At 45.1% G+C, this 27,625-nt stretch overlaps 1 protein-coding gene across 2 annotated transcripts in view; it reads right to left on the bottom strand.

The window, feature by feature from the left end:
* Window positions 1–9,467, bottom strand: part of PDZD2 (PDZ domain containing 2) — a 139,316-nt gene extending 129,849 nt beyond the window's left edge. For both annotated transcript variants that reach the window (XM_042952595.1, XM_042952588.1), the window contains exon 1: window positions 9,293–9,467. The gene's annotated coding sequence lies outside the window, so the exon portion shown is untranslated. The remainder of the gene's footprint in view (window positions 1–9,292) is intronic.
* Window positions 9,468–27,625: the final 18,158 nt, after the last annotated feature.

Here is a 27,625-nt window from a genome sequence, read left to right on the forward strand (position 1 = left end):
ACACAGAATGTAGGTCCGTGGAATATTCCTTAAGACTTATTCCATATTATGTCCTTGGCTCAATTACCTCTCTCCTGGGAAGATAGGGCTAAAATGGCAGAAACAGATGACAAAGAAGATGGCAGTAACTGGTGACCGGAAGGATCCTTTCTTCACTAGGAGTTAATAGACTGGGTTTGGGATGCCAATCTCCTGGGAGTTTGATTAGCATAAGTCAGTCTCCAGGCAGTTGATAACCTCTGGTAGATGGACAAAATTGGATTCCCAGATCTCTGTGGCCACTCTATGAGGCCACCAGCAGGCCACATGACATAAGTGGTTTGGGCCAAGGTCTGTAGCACCTTTAGGAGGTAGCAGGTCAGGACTGGGGGATCTGAGATTATTGAAGAAACTTGCTTGGGCTGTGGAGGCACAGTGACTTTTTCCCCCCGCCATACTCTGCCAAAGTACCTTTCCCTAATTCGCAAACATCCCTGAAAATCTTACAAAGACACACCACTTGCATCATTTAATTACACATTAATCAATAAATCACCCTCGGGGAAAGAGGACACAGAGCTCCTCAGGGCAGAGCATACGGTCACCACGCACACATGGGGATCGGATGGTCGCCCTGCCCTCCCCAGGCAGCGGCAATGTTCTTCCCAGCTCGCCTGGCACATACCAGCCCCAGAGCTCAGGAAGTGATCCCTCATGGAGCAGCAGCTGCAGCAGCTTCCCAGACAAGGCATTCCCACGACAGAGCCATTGGGGGACACCCATCTGCTACTGAGCCCTTTATCTTGATGGCCTTTCCCAGGCCTGAGCCTCCACCGCATTCACTCGCCAGCCTGGCAACTACTCTGAGGCTCCAGAAGACCTAACACAGGACCCTTGGAAGCAGGTGAAGTCTTCTTTTGAGATTCTCCCACCTTCCCTGTCCTGGGGCATCTCTTCCCATAACCAAGTATTACAATAATTAAACTATTATCTATAATGGAGATTGATTAAAATTATTAGAAGTGAGTTTGGAAAACACAGGCCTTTATGTGAATTGCTGTGGGCTAGAGCCTGGCTACTGTGAATTTGTTAGAAACGCAGAAACGTCAGGCTCCACCTGGACTCACTGCACAAGAATCTGCATTTTATCCCCAGGTGACTCACAGGTTGGAACACACCCTACTGTCCTGAGTTAGTATTTTTCTCCTGGTAAATAAAGATCTAAATATTAAATGGTGTGAGTAGACATTTTTTCAAAAAACATATCCAGACGGTTAACAGACACATGAAAGGATGCTCAACATCACTCATCATCAGGGAAATACAAATCAAAACCACAATGAGATACCACCTCACACCTGTCAGAATGGCTAACATTAACAACTCAGGCAACAACAGATGCTGGCGAGGATGCAGAGAAAGAGGATCTCTTTTGCATTGTTGGTGGGAATGCAAACTGGTGCAGCCACTCTGGAAACAGTATGGAGGTCCCTCAAAAAGTTAAAAATAGAACTACCCAAGATCTAGCAATTGTACGACTCGGTATTTATCCAAAGGATACAAAAAGACAGCTTTGAAGGGGTACATGTACCCCAATGTTTATAGCAGCATTATCAACAATAGCCAAACTATGGAAACAGCCCAAAGCCCAAATGTCCATCAACTCATGCATGGATAAAAAAGGTGTATACTGATACACAGACATTGGAATATTATTCAGCCATCAAAAGGAATGAAATCTTGCCATTTGCAATGACATGGATGGAGCTAGAGTGTATTATACTAAGCAAAATAAGTCAATCAGAGAAAGACAAATACCATATGATTTCACTCATATATGGAATTTAAGAAACAAAACAGATGAACATATGGGAAGGGAGGAAAAAGGAGAGAGGGAAACAGACTATGAGACTCTTGACGATAGAGAAGAGAGGGTTGATGGAGGGAGGTGGGTGGGGGATGGGTAAATGGGTGATGAGTATTAAGGAGGGTGCTTGTGTTGAGCACTGGGTGTTATATGTAAGTGATGAATTACTAAATTCTAATTCTGAAAACAATATTACACTATATGTTAACTAGAAATTAAATAAAAATTTGAAAAAAAATCAAATGGTAGTCTTTAAGATAGGCAGTCTTTTTCTTTTCTTTTCTCTTTTTTTCTTTTTTATACCATGGACCTCTCTGGCTGTCAGGTAAAATCTCACTATTTTTAAATGCATAAAATATCTAGGATTACAAAGAAAACCAATTATGTGAAACAGAATACCCTAAATGTTTTTAAATGTATACCATAACACATTTTATTAACACATTAAATAAGAATATCTGGCAACAAGTTTATTAACTGGTATATTTTCAAAGTTGTAATGTGCATAATATTGGAAGGTATCTACTACAAATAACATGCACCATTTTTACTGGTGCCAGGCATGGGGACTGCTAATACTATAGTACTTCGACCCTAAATCAATTATTGAAGGAAACACTAAATTCAACTACAGTTTAGTGACAACAAACATTTTATTTTCCTCCCTGCCAGGTTCATAGTCCCCCTTTATTAATAGAGTCGAGGTTAAGAATAAGAGATGCTCAAGGATCTTATGCAAAAGGAGGTAAAAGTTGTGCCCCATATCTGTCTGACTGTCTGATCTTAGTTTGAGCAAAGCTGGCCAAATCACTTCCTTCTCCAATAGAGACTGCATTTGCCTTTTTGGCTTCTGTCCACTGGCTTTGATGCAAGTTCCTACCACAGAGATGAGCACTTAGATGTTTAAGAAGTACGTCTGATCAAATCCTCTAGGTTGGGGTCCCAAATATTTCTGAAACAGACATGCCAGGCTACATTCTGAATACCATTGCACAGACTAACTAAAACAATCCCATTTTGTAGGAAGCTGCTGTCTCCATCTGCATAGGTACTTCCCTACAAATGTGGATTTAATATAAATTACTGACACTGAGTTCTGAAACATTCTCCCTGATCTGCCAGAGAGCCTGGGGCAGGCTCTCTCTCTCTTGGATCGTAAGCACCTTTTCAGGGTACTTTTCTTGCCAAGAATAAGCAACACTTCCCACAGCCATGTCAACTGTGGTTCTCAAAATAAGATCCATTTTCAGAAAAAGCCAAAATCGATTTGTCTCTGAATTTCAAAACTGTACATCCAAGGCGTCTACACCGCTCTGCAGGCCATTTCCCCCTCATACTAACCGAAGTGCCATGAAAGCAAAATGGAACTGAACACATCAGCCTTGGGGGAATTCATCTGACACTTGGTTTGAACTCTCACAGAAAAGTCGCTACTACACAACGAAGCATTTCTCTAACAAACACAAATCATGTGAGCATGTTCGAGCCACATGTTTACAAAAGGAAGAAAGACCTACAAACCTGAGACCCAGTCTTACATAAAGATTTCTGCTCAAAAATAGCCATGTCTCCAGGTGCACGGGAACGGCATGAATTCGTTTCCGTTTGCAGCCCTTCTCCTGGACACACGCACACACACTAGTCACTCACACTTAGCTTTTCTTTACCTAGGTGTGCTCATCTGGAAAAGAGTGCTAAACCTTGCTTTTCAAACACCCTGCAATTTCCTTTATCTAGTTCTCCACCTATCCTGGTTCAGGGGCAGGTAATCTAGGAGATGGTTATAAGAAAGAAAACAGGCTGGGAGCAGAAGAAACCTCACAGATTTGAGGGTCAATCTGTGGATAAGAGTCTATCACAGTAAATTGCATCAGAGAAAAAATGTTTTTAAAATTTAGCACCGTATTATTCGCTGTCATCGAGCCTAGAAAGGTGATTCTTTGCAAGGTTTGAGATCTTAGCTTTGAGACTGCTTTGATTTTAGAGTAACCCAGAGGTTGCTGCTGGAGTGCATAAAGAATAAAAAGACTAAAGCTGAGGGCAGATTCTCTCCCCACCCTGAAATCCCAATGGCAACAAATGTAATTAATTAAGCCACCAGAACACTGTAGAGATGACTCATGCTTCTCCTAGTGAAAGTTTGAAATAACTGACTCTACTCACTTAAAGATGAAGTGTTGAATTTTTGTTACCATAAGAAACGCATTAAGAATGTCTAATTAGTTATAGACATAAGAATGTCTAATGCCTCAGCATTATGCCAACAGCAGAATTTCCACCACACAAAGTTTCATGGGGCCACTGAGACCTCCATAAAATCCTCACCCACCAAGATGCCCCTAGGTACCTTCTCAGCTGCAGCGTTCAGTTCTCCTTCAACATTCTTTGACTGACTTGAGGGAGAAACTGAAGTCAGGCAAGTTCTAGCCTGTCAAAAGGATTGTGCAAAGGACTTACCTTCCCAAACCCAAACTGCAGCCTTCATTTCTGCCACCTTCTCCCCTGCAGTGATTAGAGGCAATTTTCTGTTTTCCCCCTCTGGGTCTTTACTGCTGTCCTGCCAAAACTGTCTTGCATCTGCTACAATAAAATACCTGCGATGTTTTCTAAAGCCAGCAGCTTACTGCCAACAGTCAACCCTCTACCCCACAGGCAGCGGTCTGGGAACTTTAGTCAAAGTGTTGCAAGTTGAAGGCTAAGGTGGAATTTGGCTAAGGCCAAGGCATGGTTCCTTGGAGGGCAGACCCTCCTCTGGCTGATGGAACCAGCCTGCAGGAGAAAAGAACACTTTTGTTAAAGAGGCAGAAACAAGAGCAAGAGGTATGAGTATAGGGTTGTTATCCATCAAGAGTACCATGATGAATCCAGAGAGTCATGCCATTCAAAATGAAGGTCACCTATGGTGCCTTTGAATTCCCTCCCACTTCTCCCTGGCGTGGGCACTTCCAAGTGTGTTCTTATTTGGGTGGGAAGTGAAATTGATCACTGCCGCCACCCCCCTCCCTTTTTTTTTTTTGGAGGGGGAGGGAGGAGAGACTGTAAGAATGTTTAAGCTTTTGTTGAAAGGGCAAGGCTTGGGAAGATATAATGTAGAAATAGAAAGCTATCTACTCTTCAAGGAAGAAATGTGCAAATGTTTTTTTGCCCCCACAGTCTGAGTCGTCACACTGAAATAGAGGCTTTTGAACTGAACTGATTCTCAAGGACCACTCTGGTTGATCCTCAGACTCACCCTACTCTGCCAATTTCCAACTTGGTTTCCATCTTTTAATTTGGGAAGAAAACTAGAGTGGAAATTAGAAAGGCAAAGAAGACAGTCCCAAGTGTCTTGCTTTAAGACACCTGATAGCCTCCAGACCTCAAAGTTACCAAAAACACAAAGTAATGCTTCTCTTTTACCAAAGGCATCACTCTCGGTCCTCCTAAGTGCCAAGTTTCTCTGGTGTATGTAAAATATAGTTATATTGCTTCTTCAGGAAGAGACCATAAAAAGGCAGGCAGATCTAGAGTCCCAGGTCAATTGCTGTCTTGACCTACTTACTGCCCAGGGACCTTGTATCTAAGGCGAGACTGTGTGAGCTCACCCTGTGCCCGACTGAGGCCATCTGTGGAATACAGTGTAGTGTGGGTGCATGCCCACGCACACCTAGATTTAACAAACCACGGTCACATAACGCAAAGGGCCAATCAGCAGAATAGGACATCAGAAGATGTCTTCGTAGGACACACTCCGCCCCCTCCTTTGCTAAGCAGAGCAGGTATCATGTGAGTGAAGAAGGATGCTACCACCTTCTTCCCTGGCCACTGAGGAAACAGCAGAGCTCCAGTCAGGACATCCAAGGTGACAGGGATGTTGTGCTATACCCCCTGACCCCCACGGCAGGCAATGTTTGAAGTTGAGAGGGTGCACTGCCTCCTGAAGTTCTTAAGAGGGACACAAAGCTATACAAAAGGGACCCCTGCCAGCCACTGAGAGGTGAAATTATTAATTCCCTTTCATGGACATGATCACAAGCTTCCCTTGCTAACTCAGAATCATAACTTCTATTTGCTTGGCCATTTCTCTCTTCTAGATTTTATGTACTTTTGTACACATAGGCAAACATTTAAGTTGGTCTTTTATCCCATTCACCATCAGGGAAAAGTTGATGAACAGAAGTCAGATTCGAGTCCTGTTCAGATAGCCAAAGGGAGGGGGGCAGATACTCCAGCTATGAGCTGACACACTTGCCCTCCCAATAGTCTATAAATGAGTTGGCTGATGAAGGGCTGCTTGTGGCTTATCCTCCAGTTTAGCTCATGATCATATTTTGACTGCTTGGCTGCCTCTGTCTCTTTATGAGCCAACTTGGTCGCGTGGCTCAGAACTGAAAAGGTCCTTCATGCTACTTTGAGACACCAGGTAGTTCGAGAGCTCTTAGATACACACAGCCAACCCATGCAGAGGAAGAGGTTACTCACCCTCTAACCATGGCCTTCTGGGGACCCAAAGCTGACCCTTCACCCCAGAGCCTGTGCCCCATTAAATCTGGCCACCCAGCACCACACCCTCTTGGGCAAGCTTCATAAATCGCCTCACGTGCTGTGATTCCTAACTGCTCCTTGCTTGGGGAGTCCAGGCCTCAGCGTGCTCTGCTTCTGGTTGAGTTTCAGCACTTACGCAAATCAGGTTTCTGACTATGTCTGAAATTCCAGTGCATACAGGAATAGCAGGTTGCTTAATCTCTAAATTCAGAGCCAAACTCTTTTCTAAATACAGACAAAGGTGCTGCCTGGATCACATGGTAGATTAAAGGACCCACCCTTGCCAGTTCTGACAGGCCGACTTGTCAAGTACATTGCCGCCATCTTGTTTTCCAGCCCCGAACTCCCATGGGACACCATACTATACATATTTTCATACTTCCTCACTTGTTTCCATCTGTCAAACTGGGCCCCACCCCCATTCTTCTCCACTGACAGCATCCAATTTCCAAATACAGGACATAGACAGTGAAATGTCTTGGAGAGAAAAAAATTAATACTGGCCATTTTATTTTTCTTCTTAAACTACAATCTTCTTGTAAGAAACTCTTCTGTGTTTCTGCAGTAGACAATAAGCTACTTACTTACTCATTGCTCCATATCCAGGCCTGCAGTTTTGATACAAGTTAAACATGAGCAAGGTCACCAGATTTTCTTCTTCCCTTATTAGAAAGGACATTAACAATGAAATACTGTGCTGGGTTGAGGAGAACTCCATGTTCAGGGAAAGGCCGGTGGACCTATAGTAAGCTTTCTTAGATAGCAATAAAGGAACACTGTTCTGGATATGAGAAAACATGATATTCATTTCACTCTCTTTTTTATTACAGAAAACATCTTTTTTTCCCCAAGTCCGATAACAAACAACACAGATTGTAGAATTCTGGCCAGCATTCAGTCCACAAAAGAGAAACAAGGAAGTGAATCATTTTTGTGTAAGTTAGCGGAGTTTTGTTCCCCATCAGACTCTTTCAGCAGGGGGCACCGTCACCATGTGGTGGGTCTCCCAGATGCCTTCACCAGAAGGTTCACCAACAAGGGGGAAGGAGGAAAACCCAACCACAACGCACAGTTCATCTGATGTTTCTTTCCCATTGATTGGACCCTGAAGAAAATCTTCCCAATTTCCCTGCTCCTGAATCCACCCTTCTGGAGGCAATAATGCCTTTTAACAGACTGAGAAACTAAAATCAGTTTCCAAAACAACAGCTCATTCAAACTGTTGAGAACTTGAGCTGTGTCAACAACCCACTGAGCATTCTGGTCACGAGTGATATTAAAAATCAGAGGTCAGCAACTATTTTCTCTAAAGCGTCATAGAGAAACTATCATAGGCTTTGCAGACCTTATCTGTCTCTGTCCTGTATTCTTGTTTCTTCAGCCCTTTAAAATGTACAATACACATCTAGCTCCCAAGCCCTCTGAATACAAGCTGAGACAGGCTGGGTTTGGTGCACAGGCCACAGTGAGCTGACCTCTGACTGCTTCCAGAATGGATCCGAAAAAGGAGTCTGTCCCCCAGTTCAGCCTAAATCACAGGCAAAAGCACCTGGAACAGGCATGTAAAGGATGGGAGACAAAGGCGCCCCACCCAACTGATGGAGAGTCAGCCAGAAAGGAGACTTGGGGGTAGTGGGAACAGGAGAGACTGTCCCCCCTCCCCTCTACACACTGGGTATCGCTTTGGAAGGCAGAGAAGTCAGAGTGAACAAGAGAGCAGCGATAAGGTATGGGCTTGCCTTGACTAAGCACAGCCCTCCAGGCCTAAAATGCAAAGCCAGAAGATTTGGCTTCCCCAGCCCGATGGATGGACTCAGCCAGCCAGTAAGGGAAGCAGCTCTCACATCAACCTCCTCAGACACACCCCTGTGGCTAATATGGCATTCTCCAAAGCTCCACTCCAAGGGTGCCAGTACTCAGGCAGGACTATTCCACTGAAATCTTAAGTTCTCTATCTAATTCTGATGCTTCTGTCACTCTGACCACCCACACCATTTCTGATTGCCCCCAAATCAGCTCAATTCCACTACTCTGACCACTTCGCTGGGGGGAAATGCATGTCCAATTATCCAGGCACCTATCAGAAGCAAGGCCTGGCAATGGCTCCAAAACCCAGGTTTGAGCTGCTCTTTATTCTGTTCCTCTTCTCATCTCACAAGCCCCAACAATGGAAAGGATGCTCTGAGACTTAGCTGTAACCACGGGAACCACAGATCTGTCTTTAAATTATCCTTGCGTGTGGCCGCAACCCATGGCCCTCCACATTTATTTTCTACTTCTGAGCATGAAGACATTACTGTGACAGTTTCCAATCCTCTGACCCTCATCTCCCCCCTGCCCCCACCATGACAAATATTTAGATGCACACTTTACTTTCCAATTCCCTGACTTAGAAGCTGAGCAAAGCAAGCCTGCCTTAATGGAGAAAACATTAGTGCATTCAGGCTTCACTCTGGATCCCGGTCAATTTCGAGATATTTCACAGCTGTTGTACATCTACTTCCTTTCTTGCAAAAGCCAGCAAAAATTAGCAAGCACCTTGTTGGCACTGAAATATAAAAATACAACAACGGTCAAGCCTGAAAATCAGTTTCTGGTTGGCTATCTTCAAACTATTTGTTCTAAAACAGTGCCTGAAGTTCATTTATCATCTGCCAAGTTTAAAATCAGTTTTAATTCAATGCTGCATGGTTTGGTAGGATTGTTTTCAAAGCAACCTCCAGAATATAAGTCATTTGGTCATCAAAGTAGTCACTGAGAAAAAAACTCTTGCTTGGGCAGCTATCAGCACAATTCACGCTAGGTCTGTTTCTGATGTCAATATTATCTACTCGTTTCTCATATGCTTAAAAAAAATGCAAACATATAAGTTGTGTTCAGAGAGAAGACAGGGTTCTCTCCCCAGCTCGGGTCCCCTCCTACCTGCTTCTGAGCTGATCAGGTGAGCCTTCTCTACTGTGCTTCACACCCACTTGAACAGGACAGGCTCCAGAGTTTGTCGTGCTTCATTTCCCTTCTCCATTCAGTCCTTTAAAGTCCCGGGTTATTAGCTATCAACAAAAATGTGAGCCATGCCAGGGCGTGCTCTGACTTCCTGCCTGCTCCCCACGCTCTACTGAGCTTAGGAGCAGATTTTCTCTCTCCTCCTCCAGCTTCACCTCCTGCGCTCGAGGGCCCCACCCACAGCACTCAGATCATTTTTCATTTATGAGTGCATCCAGCGAAACTGTGTGTAAGAGAATGAGCCAACCCCTGCCCTGCCAGTGTCCTGGAACCACGCTGCTAAAGGCGGCTTTAATTTTCCAGGAGTATGGGGGAGCGTTAGCTTGTGGCAGAAGTCACCTGGGGTTTCCTCCTGCAGGTATCTGCAGACCAGACTTCCATCCACAAAGGACCCACACCTTGGTGATGGAGTTGTAAGAGCATCAGTATGCAGATGCCACAACCTGAAATACCCTGAAGATTTCAGGCACGAGACAACAAAAATACACTAAAAATGTGAAGCCCGGATGATCAGTGAAGAAACAGCACCCAGTGACCTATTTTACTTTGCACTTATTAAAAGGCCAGGTTTCTTACTGCATTTAAATGGGAATAAAAACTGAGACTTTAAATAATATTATAAAGAAGCCCACTGGTAAGTAAAAGACCATTTGTGTGTGTGTGTGTGTGTGTGTGTGTGTGTGTGTGTGTTTTAATGTTTATTTATTTTGAGAGAGAGAGAAACGGGAGGGGCAGAGAGAGAGAGAAAGGGAGAAGAGAGTCCCAAGCAGGCTGCATGCCAAGAGCACGGAGTCCGACGTGGGGCTTGATCTCACGAACCACGAGATCATGACCTGAGCCAAAATCAAGAGTCAGATGCTTAACCCGCTTAACTGACTGAGCCACCCAGGTGTCCCAGTAAGAGACCATTTGTAAAAAAAGAAAAAAAAGGAGCCCGTTGTCATGATGATCCCTAATCTATAAGTTTCCTACTCTGACAACACTTGCATCTTCCATTCTGGACCACCACTTGCAAAAATAGAGATTATGAACCAGCTCCTGAGAACACTTACCCAGCCGGAATGTCGGCAGCTACAAAGATGATAAGATTTTATCAGGAAATAGAACTTTTAAAAATAGGCTCCCCCAAACCAATACACATGTATCACGACTTCCACTACGTACAAAATTCACCTTATCTGCAGCTGGAGCAAAAGGGGTCGTTCATGTACCACCAACCAGGTCCTGAAAACCCTATGGCCTTCGGAATAGATATGAAAATTTGCACAAAGCCATTAAAATGGGAATGTGTTATTATGAAAATACTGATAGTCTTTTAGTAGCTGTTCTTGTCAGGAACGAGAAAGGAGCAATTCCTCTGCTCATTGGCAGGCATGCTCGGGTCAGGGTTTAGAGTTAATGTTGGTCTGTTTTCACTCTCATCATTTATTTTAGAGTTTTATCCAATATGGATTTCCTCCTATGTTTCCTCGTGTTGTCTAAAGCTAGTCCCAATCACCAGGGGAAGTTCTTAAGTTTAAAAAATTGCTTTTTAATTTCCCTATATTGAAAAGCTGATGACTTAGGATCCAGACTTAAAGTCTGCTTCTTTCTTTAATTAGATGGTTACAATGTCCCCTAAGAAAAAATGCTATACATCTTCATATGTTTCAAGTGGGTTCTAGTCATCTAGTCTAGTCTAAGACCACATCCTTGAAAAAAAGTAGGTGATCTGCTTTTTACAGAGGAGACCCAGAGAAGCAAGACACAAAGTCACTGGTAAATACATGATGTGTCACTGGCAGGGCAAAAAGAACTGACGGGAAGATCAGTTCCTAGTCTCTAAGCCCGAGAAGGGAACCCTGGACCGGTTCCAGTTTTCACACGCCAACCAGGAGCCTGAAGGTTGATTACATGGGTGCCCTTCTGGGATTCACCTCCCTAGTTCCAGGACAGTGGACTTGCTCTGAGTTTAAGCTAAAAGGAGGGGTTCTGTTCTTTAAAAAAAAATTTAAGGAGTGAGGGAAAAAAGGAGGTTACAATTTTCTTGATCCATAACCAACTAGTCTTAGAGGTAAAGTTTGCCTATATTCGCTGCAGTGTTAGTTTGTGAGATGGCCAAAAATCAATGGTGAAACCAGTTATTCTGCCCGCCTCCTGTTCTCTCAACCAAGGGTGGATAATATATATTATATAATTTTGCTTTAAGGGGAATTGCTGTTACATTTACTCACAGAAGTAGCCATGCAGCCTGTACTAGACAAATACACAGGCCGTTAGAGACATCTAACCATCCAAGGTTCTGGGGAAGAGGAGATTTGGGTCAAACCTCCCATGGTAGAATTGGAGCTCTGCTTTCTTCTCTCACTTTTACACCTAAGGCTCTCCCATGAGCAAAAGCAGAAGGGTAACAAACAAAGGCAGCATCAGAAGGACAGGGAGCTAGAGAATGTTCCAGAAATCCCTAACAGAGAAAGAAATCAACAAGCCAAAGGACACTCTGGGTACACACACCACAGAATTGAAAGCAGGGACACAAATGGCTATACACACAACCACGTTTACAGCAGCAATTCCCAAAAGGTCGAGGCAACCCAAGTGCCCATTGACTAATTAATGGATTAAAAAAATGTGGTATATACATGAAATGGAATACTACTCAGCCCTAAAGAGGAGATTCTGATGCATGCTACGACAGGGATGAACCTCGAAGACATTATGCTAAGTGAAGAAAACGGGCACAAAAAGATAAATGTCCCCTGATTCCTCTTATGTCAGGTACCTAAGGGTAACCAGATTCACAGGGACAGAAAGTAAAATGGTGAATGCCAGGGGCTGGAGAGAGGGGAGAATACAGAGTTACTGTTTAACGGGTACAGAGCTTCAGTTTTGCAAGAGACGATGTTCTGGAGACAGATGGTGGTGGTGGTCACACAACAATGTGGTCACATCTAATGCCATAGAACTGCATACTTAAAAACAGCTAAAATGGCGGGCAACTAGGTGGCTCAGTCACTTGAGCGTCCAACTTTGGCTCAGGTCATGATCTCATGGTTCGTGAGTTCAAGCCCTGCATCAGGCTCTGTGCTGACAGCTCAGAGACTGCTTTGGATCCTCTGTTCCCCCCTCTCTCTGCCCCTCCCCTGCACGGTCTCTCTCTCTCTCTCAAAAATAAAACATTAAAAAAAAAAAAAAAAGGAAAAAAAATAGCTAACATGGTAAATTCTATATTACCACTTTTATAAAGCTAATGGAACCTGCATCTTCTCTGCAATTGCCCCTTGGCCAGTCGTATGACTATCATGCTTCATATTATTAAAGCCACAAAGTGAAAAGACTACCCCTTGCCAATTCATAAATGACTTGACAACAACAGGAAGCACTAAAATTGCCTCCTTTCTTTTCCCCATCCCCCAGAATGTTGTGAACTCCACCCATGTGCTCAGTTTGTTTCTATATTCTGTGACGGGAGAGGATAATGTCGGTACTGATGGGCAACACCCTCAGACTTGTTCAAGCACGGAGAGCCCTGGCCTGGAAATGTGAACAAACGGCTCCCTTCCAACCTGGCCACCAAGGCAGCTCTCGTGGAGGTCACACACCCCTCTCACCTCGCTCAACTCCAGCAGCACCCACTGATACCATCGTGTTTTTTTGGTCCCTACTTGTATACAGAACTGGTTTTTGTTTGTTTTTGCAATTGAATCTGAGATCAAAAGTCCGGTGGATGGAGCGGCTTTTGGCTCTCTGATCAGCCCTTCTCAGTCTCCATGCTCAACTTGCCTCCTCCCTGCCGGCAATCAGGTGAGACCAGAATGGGCATGAGCGTCTCTCCCCCCGCCTCCCTGGGTCACACCCCCACTGCCAAGCAACTACAACCAAGTGAGAGCCTCTAGCTCCTCAATCTCCATCTTCTTCCAGAGCTTCAGACCCAGACCTCTGCCTGCCTCCTGCCCTGCTCCACCTGCATGGCGGGTAGCATCTCACACTCAGCGTGCCCTGAAATAAAAACCATCATGCTCTCCCTCAAACCAGCCCATCCTCCTATATTCCCTCTTTTAATTAATGCCCACCCCTGGTCACCCAGCATTCGAGTTCCCACCCACCACCCTCTTTCCTTCGCACTTCGTGGTTGGTTGGGTCCCGTCTGCTCCACTTTGTACGTCTTTCGTTGTCCCCTCCCCTGTATTTTGTCATGTTTAGGGTCTTCATTCCGAACTCTTCTCTGTTCCTCAGTTGTCTACCCCTCCAATCTATCCTGCACACAGAGACATCCGCTGGCAAGTATGTAAGATCTGCTTGATAATTTCTCACCGCTCTAATAATTTCTCATCGCCCGAAGGATGAAGTCTTAATATCTTTACTCTTGATCTAGCCCCATTGCCTGCATCGTGAAACACGCTGGCTACTGCTCTTTTTCATCTGTTTATGCTTTTCACATATACCAGTGCTTTTCAACAGGGCAAGAGTTTACGCCCTGTGGGAAGGAGGAGGGCTTGCTACTGACATCTAAAGGGTAGAGGTAGTGCTAAACATCTGACAATGCGCAAGACAGCCCTCTGCAACAAACAACAGAGGATATGGGTTCTTACGGCGTTGGATTACACTGTATTTATTACCACAGTGGCTTCCCACTCTGGGGCTGCAAGCATGCATGTTGTCAGGTGCAGAAAGTTACATGAATGAGACAAGCAGGTTAGGCAAGAGCAACAGGGGTGGTGAAAACTGGAGCAGCCATCTCCGTCCTAAAGAACTCAGAGTCAACATTCCAAAAACCCTGAGCTGAACCACTGCAGCTTCTACGAGGCTCGTGAGCAGAGGTGAGGACTGCTCACTTCCCTGGCACTTGCTCCATTGAAAGTGCTGGATCAACATTTACTAGAAAGTTCCCTTTTGTATTTCCTTCAGAGTGCTACCTTCCCCTAAATTCTAGCAAATAAATGGGAAAACAGGACAAAGCTCTCTTCATGTCAGATCCTTAAAGCAGTTTCACTGTCCTTTTGAATGTTTTTTTCTCAAGGGTTCTTTCTTTGTACAATTCATTACCCTACTCCAGTTTTCCCACAAATACATTCAACAAAGTGCCAGTTTGAGAAGATGCCCTGTGGAAGAAGGGCTCCATGGTCCAATACGTTTGAGAAGTGTTGCAGACTAGCTCTCCCTTTAACTAGTGCATCCAGATCTTACTTTATCAAACAGCTCCCACACATTTTATAATATAGCTGATTAATAGCAAACAAGTGTGTTGAGGACTTTTCAAACACTCTCCAGCATTCTCCTTGGCCATTTGATTTGCCCTTCCATCTAGATGGGGCACTCTTTGGTTTAAACTTGCACATGGGTGCAGGAAAGTTCCAGCTGCCCCTAACTCCGTCCCCATCTCTGAGGCCAGGATGGGTCTCTTCCCGCTTTTCCAATCTTCATAACTTGCCTCCACATCTACAGGAATGTGGGCACATTGAAACTTCCCAGCTTTCTTCGGGAAGGAGCTGTCTTAGGAAAAGATGGAGGGAGGAAATGAGAGCTATGCTATGGTCAGTGGTTGCAATCGAATAGGAGGTACCCACTGGCATGCCCCAAGGACTTGGGATCTTGGACAATGACACGTGATTCTTAGGCCCAGCCTTACAGAATCAAGGCCCATTGATGAGGATTACGTCAGTCCATTCAAAAAGAAAAGTGTGTCTCTTCTGCACCCAGATGGAGGAAAGGACCAATCATTTTGGACAAGGAAAGTCTAACGTCAGAGGAGTAGAAAGTCTTTATGACACACACCACCAGAGACATGTTTGCCATACTCCTCCACAGAGAGGTGGACCAGCCCATGCCCTGACTTCAAGGCATTTGTACCTCCTCAGACCCTAGCCAAGGACAAACTGCTTAGATCAACCAGCCACTGGTCTTAGCCACAAGAGTGGTGCTTGGTCCCCACTTTCTATCCTGACTTGTCAGTCCAATCAATCCTTTGAATTGAGGCAGTTTCTTTCATAGAAATGGAGACGTTTTTGCTTTTGGAAGCTAAATCCACCCCCATCATAACTTGAACTCACTCCTGGGAAACCTGCCCCAGACCTGAGGACCCCCACGGACCAAGCCATGAGTGTTGATAACTCACACTCAGCTGAGCACAAGGAACAAGCAGTTTCCTTAGCCAATGTCACCAGCCACCTTCAGCTCGACACCTCTCTGTAATGCCTCTCATGGCCTTGGGCTCTCTAAGACATCAATTTCTGTGAGCATCTCTGCAGACATTTCCCCAAAGATTTCCACAAGATTCACTACCCCTCAAGACCAGAATCAGACAAGTAATTAATAAGGGTCTCCTGTAAGCACCTGTGCAACGTGAATTTGCTGGGCAGGCAAGACCCTGTTCATTCGAAAAGATTCCCACCACTTGCCATGCAACACGTGCTGAATGAGAAGTGACAGATACAGGCAGTCAGGGCTCCAGGATTCCCACAGGGAGGTGTCATGATGGGTGGGGTAATCAAGAGTGACTTCCACAGGAAGTGGGTCTTACAGAAAGTCTTAAAGTCAGCTTCTTGGTCTTGGATTTTCCCACAGCTCCACACTTCTCCCAGATAAATAGAGAGTGGGCTACGTCTCATAGATGCGGCTTCTGGAGACAACTGCATTCCAGCCAGACCCACCTGACCTGACACACTGGCATGGTGAGCAGAACATGCCAAATGGCAGGCTTGTTAAACAGGCATTCTGGAAAGGACCGCTGCCAGCCAGGTTTGGGATCAGATTGCTGCCCATGCCACTAGGTGTGTATGAACCAGATAAGCATGACAGAGGCCACAGTCACAAGTCCGCTAGAATGCCACACAGGGGAAATAAAAACAGCAGGCAGGGTTTGGAATCTCCAGCCTTCTGTATTTTATTTTCACTGCACTGATATCGTCCAAGAGTGAAGGTGTTGCCATCCACTTGGCTTTCAGAAACTTAAGGTGACGCGGATGATTCGTTACTCCCTAACAATCCCACTGAGGCAAGGGCGCCCCAAACACACATAGACTGTAGAGTTACACAGAAGACTCAGGGCAGAGAGCAGGGTTCTGGGTAGTGTTCTCCTGCAGCAAGAGACTAAGCTTAATTTTGACTCCTGCAGAGGTGCTGAGTGGTCAAGGGAAGCCACTGATGCTACATCACTTGGGTCACCGGATCAGAGTGCACACTCCAAAAACCCTCCACACCGTGCGATCATGTGATCGGGCTGCAGGTGCACCTCAGAAGGTCTGGTGAAACGTGTTGGAACTGGACATTTTTTTTTTTTAAAGCAGTTTCTATAACTAGCCAACTCCTCCCCCGCCCCCTGCCCTGTCTTCTTGGGCTCTTCTGTAAGCTTAATAGTGGTAACAGAGTTCCCTGTGGTGCTTTGGGTTTTAAAGGTTTATTGCACCCAGTCTGTAATTTTCAGATCTCAAAATAATTCCTGTTAAAAAAATACAGTCCCCTAAGCTTACCAAGTCTACATTATGATTAAAAATTATTAGAGTTTTAGGGCACCTGGGTGGCTCAGTCGGTTAAGCATCCAACTTTGGCTCAGGTCATGATCTCGCGGTTCGTGGGTTCGAGCCCCACGTCGGGCTCTGTGCTGACAGCTCAAAGCCCAGAGCCCATTTCAGATTCTGTGTGTCTCTCTCTCTCTCTCTGCCCCTCCCCTGCTCAATCATGCTTTCTGTCTCTCTCTCTCAAAAAGAAATAAACATTAAAAATATTATTAGAGTCTTTCTTATTCAAGTAGGAAAGGGTGGGTGAGGCCCTTGGAGGAGGAAACCCATCAAAAGCCACATTAGACTCAATGACATGTTTGGACTCAAATGTACATTAAGGTATTTCTCATCTTTACCAGGAAGAATCTACTCTTGGAATCATGCATGGTTCCGTGGGGGTAGGAACTTGTCTTACAAAACCACAGTTTTCAGAAGCAACGGTGAGGAAGCTGGGTCATACATGGAAATTTCTTTCTCTGAGCCTCCAAACAATTAGTTATTTGTTTCCCGTCCCCCCTTTTTTTCCCACAAGAAGAATTTCTCTAAATAATTGGAGACTTCCCATGGGAATCAGGCGATGGTGACTTCCAGGTCTTAAACGTTATCTAAAACAGTTTAAAAACAAAAGCCCCAAGAATGTGCCTGCCTAACTTCGTAACAATGAAAACCCTGGCAGTAAGAACAGCAGCCAAAGCACAAAACTGCAAGTACCTCACGGGAGGGCGATGCCTTGGCTTGTACTCAACCAAGAATAGTGTGGTCCTCCCAGCACTGACCAATGAGAGCGTAATTTTTAAGACTCAGGGAAAAAAGGTTCACAAAAGGTCTTCACATTCTAATAAGTAGACTATCAGACTCCCAAAGAAAATAAACTGGGCTCAAGAACTTCAGAAATTACTTTAGCTGCAACTTTTCATGACATACACCTCAGATTTCAGAGAGCCGAAGGGGGGCTGGACGCTTCACAGAGCACTGCAGGCTGAGAGCAAAGACTACGTCTCACGGTTTAAGGAACTTCCCCAAGTTGCCAACCAAACCAGGTCTGCCTGTTCCTTTCCTTCCTAAATCCTCTGTTCTCTCCTCTCCGGCACCGTTTTCTTAACATGTCCCATTTGTCACAGAGTCTCTTAGGAGGGACAGCACATTTTGTGCAAAGAGGGAGCTTCGGTTGGACCACGGAGGGTTAAGAACCTTCTCTGCTTACTCGCTCCGTGAAGAATAACAGACCTCAACACCTTGCCTTCCGCGTCTGAAAAAGTACAATGCATTTTCAGAGTCGTCGCTATAATAGAGAGATGGTGGTATCTGGGATCATCTCAGCGCCGACCACATAGCAGGCATTCAATGAACTATGGTTACAGTGACCACTGTATGAGACCCGCCCATTCTACCCCTAGTCCTTGGCATTTCAGTCTCCTCTTAGTTGTTCTGCTAACCGAATTACGCACGGCTTGTCCTGCTTCCAAACATTCCTGGCTTAACTGAAAGTGACAAAGGGGAAACTGGGAAGGGAAAGCAGAGGGCTCGGTGAAGGGCAGTGTGAAAAGATCCGGGAGTCGGTGCTGAGTGTTCCCCCAAAGGGGATGCCAGCTCCAATCAAGCCACCGCTTACTTGACAAGAGGAGCGAAGAGGGAACCACATGCTGCCCAGGGTTTTCCCTGAAAAGCCACACAAAACGCCCACGTGGAGCTGTCAAAAAGATCCAGGCTTCCACTCGGAAGGGCGTGGCACTTTGCTTCTCAGGAGTGAGAGCTTCATCTATCTTTTTTTTCCAGATTACTTCCTGTTAGGATAGGCGTGAGTCAGGTCCCTTTTTTTTTTCTTTTTACTTGATGAAAAAATGGAAGAGAAAAGAAGTGTAATGATTAAGGCTACTTTAAAAATTAAAGGAGAAGCCTGAACTAGATTAGCTATGCTACTTGAAAAGAAAGGTTACCTGAGAGCCCCTGGAACTCCCAGGAGAGCCACGGCTGTCTTTCCTTGTCCCTTCCATAGACTCTATAATATGTCTCGAGGGAGAACTCTGAAGTACCCAGAATGATGTCCGCAAATGATTTCCAGATGGTTCTTTCCCTGACTTAACTTCTCAATCCCAGGAACTCTGTGTGCTCACTGAAGCTGGTTCCCTGTTACCTGTAGGGGGTTGACATTTGCAACTGAATGTGCCAATAACCTTTTACTCAGCTTGTCACCTCTCCTTTCCCCAAGGTACTCCCTTCAGCCTCATGGGCACCTCCACTCTGAGCTCTTGGGAAACCCGGTCAGAATTTCTCTGTTCTTTCCGTACATCCTCACGTGGAGGGGGACCGTATTTCTTATTTCCTTTCTAGCCCTCCTTGGCTATAGGTTTACAAAATTCTCCACGTGCCAGGTGTTAAATGCCATAAGCATCCCAATCCTGGATCGAACGCAAACTCATCTGACTGTGGCCACCAAACTGTTCAACTGGCTGACCCCACCTTCCTTGCCAGCTCCACCTGGTTTCCTCTGTCTTTCACAACAGGCCGCTGTGTCCCCACCCTCCCTCAAGTGGTAAAGAGGGTCTTCATCAACCTTTGCTCCCAGCCACATGCTTCCCAAGTCTGCAAATACTGCTACTAAGTTTATAAACAGTTACACACGAGCTGTCCCTATCATGGTGACAATTAGCACCAGGACCTTCAGTAAATACTGACAGATTTTGATAGGAGGCTCACAGCTCTATCCCATTTCACCCTCAAGGAAACTGCCCCATCAATCCTGGAGCTCCCTCCCTTCCTTCGGCATCTGGACACCACGTTTTATCTCTGGCCAAACAAAATGCTCTTGCCCAGGGACAGCCGGGAAACTTGCTTCGGCACTTGCAACACCTCGCAGATTACAAGGCCTTCAAAGAGTTGGAAGCAATGAACACCCAGGGGTCCTTGAGAAAAACCACTGAACACATACAGGAGGCCACAGCTTTGCAAAAGTTAACACTCAGATCGGGGCAAGCCCAGTCTAAAAATAGGTGCACCTGAAGGAGGAAGCTGTCAGAAAGCATCAGAAAGCACAGGAATGCCACCACACCTACCTCACAGGGTTCGTTTGCTGGGCTGGGACAGCCGGTGCCCTGGGTTTGTAGACACACAAAAATGGCACAGGTGTACTCATTCACCTCTTGCTCCAAGGCAATCAGGAACCCAGTGGGAGGAGAAATCAGGCTCAAAGCTGGCTGAGGGCACACAAAGGTACTCTCCCATTCAATACAACCGCACTTGGAGTGGAGAAGCCAATACTCAGACACACCAAGTCTCTGAATGACAGCAGGAAGATGTGTCCAAGCAGGGCACACATGGCTGCCAACATGGACACCAACGCCCTGTTCTAGAATGAACCATGGAGGAAGGCTTTTTGTAAACACCGTGTACTGCATCTAGAAAACGTCCAGGGGGAAAAAAAAATGAAAAAATTCCAGCACAACCCCCCTCAACTGTTGTTTGCCTACCCAGGATTCAGCCTTCAGATTTTATGAGCATTTGCAAACAACAGGAGAAATATGAGCCCCACCACCCCCCCCAACAACAGCCCCCACACATGGATGTTGAGATGACTATAGCCCTTGCCAGATCAGCATCCAATAAATTCTTCTTAAAAGCAAGAGGCTCTCAATAAAGGGTTTTTGAACAAAGCACTGGTCTGAAGGTTCCTGTAAAAAGGAAATTTTCCCCACTGACAGAGTGAAAACAGGACTGTGCTCAGAGAGGGGCCAAGAGCTCATTAACCTGTCTGCCTACTCCTGGTCCTTTGCTCTATTTTTCCAAAACCTGTCTGAGACTAATATTTGTTTCTAAGCAGGCTAAATGTTGAAACAAAAAACATTTTTTTGACCCATTAACATATACTTATGCAAGAGCACATTGACAAGAGAGACACACTCACACATGCAGATCAGAGCTCCCTTTCTCTTACACATCCTTCAGCCTTTGGTCTTTGAAACTCTCTGCCCTGTACACACATCAAAAGGCATGCTCATGAGTCTTCAGAGTGTTTGCAGGCAAACCCAGAAATAACCTTCTCTTCGGAGAGAGCAGGGCTAGTTTGGAGAGTTCACCCACCTCTTGGTAGAAACATCCAGATACAAGGCTCTGATAAGGATGGTCCTCTAAGTGCCCAGAGGATGAGTAGCAATGCATCTAGGAGGCGTGCTGCCTCTGAGGGACCACCACCCAGCACAGAAGGTCTGTGGCTAGTTAACTGGGTAGTCTGAACGAAATCTGGAGGAGGCCACAGGGCCCCTAGAGAGGATCAACTGTCGTGGGCACAGGCTCATCAATTCCTTTGCCAGGGCTTGAGAGGATAATCTAAGAAAATCTGGATGTTACAAATAAATGGTAATTTTCCTCACTAGAGCACAGGCAATGGGAGAGTAGGGGACATCTCTTCCCAATGTTCCCTTGCATCACTGCACAGTTCTGGAAACATCTAACACAACTGTTCTGAGAAAGTAAAGGTGTCTGGTGAAGCCGCCGTAGAGCTTTCAAAACAAACAGGAATTCATGTCTCAAACTTTGCATCTCTCCCCGTGACAACTGGGCACGTTTTCACCATTTAAGGCTTCCTCCACGTCCTACATTTTGCTCAACTCAACCTCTGTATATGCTAATCCCCGCCAGCCCTGCTCTAAATATTTTATGCTGTCCCCACCTCCCTTACAAGCACATGTCAGAACTACTGAGGCTGCGAGGCTGGGTTCAGGTTTGCTTCATCACCAGCTTTCCATGTCAGCTCTGCACCGGGAGTGGTACCTACACAAGGTGGCCTCGATTTGAACTGAGCTTTCCAGCTGGAATGAAACCACCTTTGTCCCGCAATCATTGCTTCAGTTTCTTCACCTAAGAGCACAAGATTAGCAATGGCGCCAGATTTCCTTGGGTAACTCTCATATTTACATCTGTCCTCCAAAAAATTTTCCCGGTTGTGCCCTGAGACATGCACCACCCACTTACAAAATGTGCCTTTTCAAAATGAGATCCTTGTGTTTTATTCCTAAAATCTTTAGTACGAATCACTGGGAAGGATGGTGGAGATTTTTGCCATCCGTGACTTCAATTTACAAAACTCCCAAATTTTTAATGTTTTGGAAACTGCATGTGCCACTTGAACTGAGAATTTTCCTAGCTGTTCAATTCTGGGATCACGTGGCCTTGGAGAACTCATCGAGGCCCTCTGTGGTTGCGTTGGTGCCGCTAAAAAGTTAGAGATACTGACATTTGTGTCACTGAGAGGCAGGGAGTATGAGTGACATCTGGCTCCAGCTCTCAGCAGTAGAGAGAATGCTGGGGGGTGGGGACGGGGGGGGGGGGGGGGGGGGGGGAAGGACAACGACCCAATTAAAATGCAAATGATTCCTCTGCCTGTTGCTGCTAAATGAACTCTGAAGTAAATTAATACATAGACCATGAGCCCCTGGCCACATCAAGATTTCAAGATGACCAGAAAAATGCAAACTAACCTAAGACCCTTCCTGATGACTTTATCTCTGATGTGTAAGCTCTAAACCCTAGTCACGGTGAATCAGGTGCTGAAGCAAGGTTTGGTTTGTTTTCCCCAGTCACCTTGAGTTCCTTCAACTTCAACCTGTGTACTCATTTGATAATGGAAACTACCCATGTAATTTCCAGCAAAGAAAGACAAAACCCACGCTGGCAGCACAGAGTGGGGAGGATGGCCTCACACAGTGTGACTGTGGTTTCTTTAAAGGACAAGACGGTTAAAAAACTGTGTGCCAGACACTGTGTCCAGAGTTTGAGCATGTAATTCTTGTAATAACTTTTAGAAACTTTTTTTTAATGTTTCATTTTATTTTTGAGGGAGGGAGGGAGAGAGAGAGATGCAGAGAGACAGAGAGAGAGAGAGAGACGTGGGGGGAGGTGGGGGTGGGGGTGAGGGACACAAAATACGAAGCAGGCTCCAAGCTGTCAGCACAGAGCCGAAGGAGGGGCTCGAACTCACAGACCAAGAGATCATGACCTGAGCTGAAGTTGGTGGCTCAACCGACCAAGCCACCCAGGAGCCTTCCCCCTGCCTGCCCCTTTTTAAAAATGACTCTTAAGAGTCTCAATGTTTGTTATCTTATCCAGTTTTACAGACCACCAGTCAGAAATACCAATTATGTTTGCCTGACATAGCCCCACTGATAAGAGGGCCATCAGCTAATTCTTGGGTTTTGTGTTCCTTTCACTTCTATACACTATTCTTCCAATCAACATATTACTCTCAAGTCTATTATTTTCAGACCTTGGGCCTCCACTGGCTACTTTTTTCAAAAGCAATTGGAAACCTGAAGACTGAAAAGGTATATACAGTGTATTTCTTATAAAGAAGAAAGATGCTAACCCTTTCATCACTTGTTACTTTTGTTATCTTTGTGCTCAGCACATGGGACCCAGCTGATGAAAGTCCTGATTTAAGAGAGGCACTTTGTGGGAATGAAAGTTTCTGCTCCATGCACCCCGCTGCGTGGGCTTCAACCAGTATGCTGGAGTCTAGAGGAAAGGCTTCTGCTATCAAAATGTAACTTGGGAAAATGCCATCACGCTGGACGGACCCTCAGGTTAGCCCAACGCTCAGCTGTACCACCTCGAGCCAGAGCAGCAGAGCAGGGCAGATGGGGCCCGGCACTCAGAGGAGCATGCGCGTGTCCCTCTGGATCCACGAGGCACCAGGTACTGAGGATGAGCACTACTCATCTGATCTTGGCGTGCTGCAGCCCAGGCTGGGGCTGGGACCAGGGTGACGTGTCACAGAAGATGTATCTTGGCTTGTCAACCCCCATTTAGTGGAAAATCGGATCACCCTCATTTCTCCTATTCCCTTGCAGCCAGAGTGCAGGCCCAGGAAGCTACTTTCCACCAAGCAGACCTGGATGCACAAGTGGGCGGCGTTCCCCCACCAAGACCGCAGCCTCGTGGAGGTTAAGCGCTCCTGCAGAGGCACATGATTCTGGCGCCCTCTCCCTAATGTCCTGGGCTGGGGCGCTGGGGCTTTTCCTGCTGGAACAGTCCTGCCGTGCGGATTGGCTCTTGTCCTGGCTCTGCAACATCCGAGCCTGATGCTGGTCCCTCCCGGAAGTTCTACGAGCCACCTGCTAACTAACATCCTTTACTGCATCCCTTTCTGCTTAAACTAGCGACAGGAATTTCTGTTGTTTGCAGCCAAAAGCCCTGCTGGGCTCAGCAAGGCAGAAAGCAGAGGGATGACAGGGAGCAGGGAGGGCAGCGGAAGCCAGCTGGCGGGAGCAGGGCAGTGCCACATGCGCTAAGTCAGGGCTTTTCCATCCAGTGCCGTGTGCCCAGTGAAGCCACACGGCATCATCCGCAGAGCACAGGCTTCAGTGCTGGCTGGACGCGAGCTACAGTCTCAACATGACTGCCTAATCTCTGTATTTGCTGGGCAAGTTTCTCATATTCTCGGAGCCTGAGTTCACTCATCTACAAAATGGGAACAATGCTATTTACTTAATAGGGTTGTGGGGAGAGTAAAACTAGGTAATGTATGTAAACAGCCCAATATATAGGGTCTAGGGACCAGGAGTTATACCAGAAATAATACAGCTACCCGCTGCCCACCGCCCCCCCACCCGCCGCCAGCCTTCACTAACTGATTTGGCTTACATGTTAATATAGAGAAATACATCTATTGTGTCAAAATCTAAGATTATATTTTTCCCTAAAATTATCCTCAAAAAAGACAAAGAGGTCTTATATTTGAGTCTATAACAGTTATATTGTGAATCTCCCTTTCAATTAATTTGGGTGGCAAATTATATTTGGAGAAGACACAATGGTCTCAGGTCAACTGATGACATTTTAGATGTTTAGAGAGGTAAGAACTGGTTTAAAATAAAGGGGGAGAATAAATTCAACAATGAATTTAACAACTATTCCGGGGGGAAATGACCTCACAACTTAGGTACTGGATTTCTTTGTAGCCAAGTAGCATGGTGGTTAAAAGCATGAACTGTGGGCGCCATGGCTGGGTTTGAATCCTGGCTCTGCCTTTCATGAGCTATGTGACTCTGAGCAAGTTTCTTGACCTCTCTAGACCTTGACTCCCACAGTAGTATGAGATAATAAAGGTATCTTTCTCACAGGTTGTTTTGAGGAGTAAGTGAGCATAATACATGTAAACACCTATGACTGTTTTTGGCACACAGTAAATGCACGTAAATACAAGGTGTTCTCAGTTATAGGATGAAGGGGTAGGAGAACTGTGCCAAGGTTACACGAATGGACTCTTGCGGTCTTGGAAAAAAGGTCCAGTGACAGCACTGTATGTGGATATAAAAATTGCTGTCTCTTAAATAGTAAAGATGGAAATGAAGGTGACTGATACACTCTGAAAAATGGACTTCTTGGACTTAAAATGGGGCTCTGAGTCTGAACAAATTTGCTTTATAAAGTATATGAGTATGAGAAAGAATATTTGAAATTAATATATCATTTACATTTTAAATGGGATTTTAAATATGTGTGAATTAAATTGATAAAACAGACAGTACAGACACGACTACTTCAGGTACACTGACACATTATTGGTATGCTGAATATTATATGATTAGTGTACTAAATATACTATTTCATGTATATTTATGTTGGCCAAAAGCCTTTTTGTAGATCTTCTTATGTGTGGGGCTTATATTCCATGATATATGGTAAAAGAAAATGTTCTTACTCCTTCACCAGCATAGAAAATTCAAACTGATATCAAGAAACATCTTAAACCATATGTCCCTGCTCTCTTAAATTAGTGCTCTTATAACCCCATTCCTGTTTTATTTTTTTTAGATTTCAAACAAAAACAAGCAGCATCAAAGCAAAATAAAATAAAATGGAGGGAAATGTAAAATATCTTCATGTGTCTTAAATATACATAACATCCAAAATGGATAAAGATGTTCCCCAACTGTATTTATCAGATGCCTTCATTATGCCTTCATTTTCTTGGGGGTGGGGATAAAAAAATCCAATGAACATAAGATTTTCTGCATTCATAAAGCGTGGAACATGATACACAGAAAAGATTATATTTCACGAGGTCTTATCTCTGCTTCACTGGAAATGGAGAGATGAATTTAGCCAGATACTCCATAGCATGTAGTTTTAGTGGTTCTTTTGAAGGAGATACACAATAACCTTGAAAGGCTTGTCAAACATTTATGATGTTTATGACGTATGAAGGAGAATCCAAAGGGTTACAAATGAGGCCACTTAAAGTGCTAAGAGGGGATCATAACTCAACCGCCAACAAAGACAACTATCTATTCTCACAAAATAGCCCCTTTATGTTGACCTTGTTTGTCCTCAGTTCTGTTTGAATGTGATTACAAACTCTTGCTAACCAAGCATTCTACCCAGAATTGGTTTCTACAGTTCTCAAAAATTTAGACAGAATTAAATACAGTTCTTATTGGGTATCAGACTATCCAAATGTGGAAAAATAAATCCAAACCTTCTGTTCAAGACATTGTAAACAGCCTCTTAATAGATTTCCCAAATCATTGCTAAAACCAAACTAATTAAGACATCAGTAAGATGAGGCACATTTCACTTGTGTGGAATCTCAGTTAAAATTATCTCGATTTCCTACTTAGCAACACACACACACACACACACACACACACACACACACACTCTCTCTCTCTCTCTCTCTCTCTTAAGAACCAGGAAGAATCATTAAAGTTAGTCCAATAATTGGAAAGAAAGAAAAAAAAAAGATGGACATAAAAGAATGGAGTGATGTATAACTGTACTGAGGAAAGATATTTGGTAACAATAGTCAAACCTTTCCTACATTTCCAAAACCCGGTAACAAAGGTTACTTCTTCTTCTCCTTTTTTTTTTTTTTTTAATGTTCATTCATTTTTGAGACAGAGTGTGCCAGTTGGGGAGGAGCAGAGAGAGTTAGGGACAGAGGATCCGAAGCAGGCTCCACTCTGACAGCAGCAAGTTCGATGTGGGGCTCAAACTCACTACCCATGAGATCATGACCTGAGGGGAAGCGGATCAAGTGGATCAACTGACTGAGCCACCCAGGCCCCCCAACAACAAAGGTTTACTTCTAGCAGATGGGCCATTTCCTCCAGGCTCTGACTGGGGAGTTCCAAGCCTTTCAAGTCATCTAAAATGTTGAGAACTGATGCTGCCAAATTCAGCATCATCAGAAGGCACACAGTATTTGAATAACGCTGCTGTTACTCTGGGAAGCTCTCAACAGGGAGGTGAACTCCCTCTCAAGACGACACATTTCTGGGGCGCCTGGGTGGTTCAGTCGGTTAACTGTCCAACTTCGGCTCAGGTCATGATCTCACTGTTCGTGAGTCTGAGCTCCGCATACGGTTCTGTGCTTACAACTCAGAGCCTGGAGCCTGCTTCAGATTCTGTGTCTCCTTCTCTCTGCCCACGCACGCTCTCTCTCTCAAACAAACAAACAAAAAGATGACACATTTATGACCAAGAAGAATATGCAGAAAACCAGAATGGGGTAATATTTAATGGTGTTTAGGCGTCTGCTGGGTTGGAAAATGCAAACATCTTTCAGTGAGACTCAACTCAACTCAACCCAAAAGCAGGAAAAGACAGGCCAAAACACACATGAAGATTCCACTACCCAGCTTGGTTAGGAGAGGAAGAAAAGCAGCCCCAGCATCCTTGGGGTTTGGGTGCAGAACGCCTGCAAGGTAGGAGGAAGGTTTGCTCTGCATTCCTTCATCCATTAGTAAAAAAAAGGGGAGGGGTGCCTGGGTGGCTCAGT

This window comes from Panthera leo, chromosome A1 (assembly GCF_018350215.1).
Source record: "Panthera leo isolate Ple1 chromosome A1, P.leo_Ple1_pat1.1, whole genome shotgun sequence".
NCBI classification, from domain to species: Eukaryota; Metazoa; Chordata; class Mammalia; order Carnivora; family Felidae; genus Panthera; species Panthera leo.